Source organism: Cygnus olor, chromosome 14 (assembly GCF_009769625.2).
Source record: "Cygnus olor isolate bCygOlo1 chromosome 14, bCygOlo1.pri.v2, whole genome shotgun sequence".
In the NCBI taxonomy this organism is placed as follows: Eukaryota; Metazoa; Chordata; class Aves; order Anseriformes; family Anatidae; genus Cygnus; species Cygnus olor.
In genome coordinates this window covers 2,319,586-2,321,879 of record NC_049182.1, presented here as the reverse complement: position 1 = coordinate 2,321,879, position 2,294 = coordinate 2,319,586, and the positions used below count along the sequence as shown (strand labels likewise).

At 45.2% G+C, this 2,294-nt stretch overlaps 1 long non-coding RNA gene across 1 annotated transcript; it reads right to left on the bottom strand.

Moving 5' to 3' along the window:
- Positions 1–282: 282 nt before the first annotated feature.
- On the bottom strand, positions 283–2,074 carry LOC121078159. The gene is made up of 4 exons (XR_005824469.1): positions 1,799–2,074; positions 1,530–1,694; positions 644–824; positions 283–560 (listed from the first exon to the last, which is right to left on the bottom strand). It is a non-coding gene; the product is annotated as an uncharacterized LOC121078159 (long non-coding RNA).
- Positions 2,075–2,294: the final 220 nt, after the last annotated feature.

Below are 2,294 nucleotides of genomic sequence, written 5' to 3'. Positions count from 1 at the left end.
CTAATACACATTAGGCAGACTATTTCAGCTTCTGAATTCTTTCAACCTTTCCCTGACTTTCAGTTAGAAACTTGTGAAATATGCTGTTTTTATGATTAGAGCACTGTCATATATAGCTTTGACTTCAGTCATTCATTTAGCAAAAAACCCTTTGTCCAGCCAAAGAGAATAATCCCATCTCCACCTGCTTGGGGAACGTCTGCCTCCGCTCTTTGGCTGGCCAGCCAAAACTCAGGGAACAGCGTGCCACTGATCTTTCATTTTCATCCTATTCCTCCCAACTCAAAGTTAAACAAATTATTTTAAAATAACCAACCTGAAGAACTCATTCACCGGCAGCTGATGGAAGAAAATTTCCTGCTTGCACTGAAGATATTATTCCAGAAGGAAAGTGGCAAAAGAGACATTACAATTCACTTAGAGACACGCTCACATGACAACAAAGGCACTGCTGAGTGCAGTCTTGGATTTCCATGAAAAAGGGGAAACTGAGTGCTTTGGGGTACTGCGACAGGACAGTGCCTTGTCAGGGGCTTGAACGCAAGCCAGAATGGATCCCCCTGCAATGAGATAGCAGAAATGTTATCATAAAATGTGCACTGCACTCTCTCCGGATTTATAGGCCATTAGAAAGAAATCTTACATGTGCTGTTTTGTAATGGTGCCGGACTTCCATTATCTTGCTCCAAATACACAGGTCAGCCAGCAGCAGCATTCAAGGCAACAGGAAGCAGGCCTCAGCTCTTATCTCCAGAGGATTTGTGCCTTTCCTGCACACACAGTCCAATACACACTTGATTTTAAAAGAAAGCCTTTGGTTTAAGCTGAAAAGGGAAAAAAAAATGTTTGGGTTAATAATTCTGGGCTTCTTCTCACAGTAAATTCTCCACTCAGAGGAAAAATAGTATGGTCAAAAGGTAGCGAATTAGCTGCAAAGGGCAGATTTTGACCTGATAAAATTGGCGTGGCTATTTAGGGAGCAAGATTTCATTAGAGTTGCTATAGCAATTGGAACAGTTTGGCAAAACCTAATGAAGGATTATGATAGAAATAGAGAAGGCTATAAGCCATCAAAGCTATAGAAACAGAAGCTTCAGAGGTTTCTGAGCAAAATCCCTCTGGAAGTACACTGATCTCCCTGGAAGATATCACACTCATTTCAAACATTTCTCTGGGGGATTCGCTAAGCAATGATTGCAATACAAAATGGAGTGCCCTCTCCACTGCAGTTATTCGTGGATTTTCTCCTCTGAGAGGCACACTTTATTATTAAATGCTTTATAATAAAAATACTTTGCACTTGCATGGCACCTCTCATCACGGAGCGGTGCAGAAGTTACTCCTGATGCTGTGTTAACGTCCTCAGCACAGTACTAGGTACGTCCTGTGGCTGAGCAAATGGAGCTGGAGACATAAAGTGGCTTCACTCCAGCCTCCCCAGGGACGAGGCAGGGATGTGCATGAAGGGGGGTTCCCGGGTGCCCAAATAAACCTCAGGTGCTTGAGCAGGGATACAGCAGAGCTCTCACCCATGCAAGGTGCCCCGATGCTGGGCACGCGCTGCAGAATGACCTCTGGCTCTGGCTGAGTTCCCGCTGTGCTGCGATGCCTCTCCACGGTGGAAAATCAAAGCTGCCATCCAGCAGGATGCTCTCACCCAAATGCTGTGCGGGGCCTGGAGTGTTGCTCAGCAGCTGCACAACAACAGGCATTTATTCCATTCTATGATGCTCAGCACAACCTCTCCCACCAGGGGAGAGGCTTTTCCCTCTGATCTGAGACTAAGAAGGAGACTTACCCCCGAGCCAGCAGAACACACACGATGGGCAGCCACCCCAGCACGCACCGAGCTGCTCCGGCTGCTGCTGCTCACCCATGGCAGCAGCAAGGGAAGAATGTGCCCTGCAACTCCTCCAGCTCTCCGTCCATCCGAGTGCACATTGCTTTTGCCTCTGCTTTCACTCAGGGTCCTGGTTTCCTATAAAGGAAAAAACTGTAGTCAGCTTTTGGGATGAAGAACAGCACTGATTTTAGGTGCAGGATTTTAGGATCTTGTGTTGAGTAACCACATCAGTCAGCTGTTAGTGAGTGTGAATGTGCCTAAGCACCAAAAAAAATTTTTTTTTTGTTTTGTTTTTTAACATTAACTTCATTGCTGTCAGGAAAAAAAAAAAAAAGAAAAAAAAAATTTGACACACTGGAGCCTTGACATGTCACGTCAGTATGCTAACTGCTGTGGTACCGTTACATCGCTTCTGAAAAATGACCCTGAGACTGCCTTTATCAAACAGATA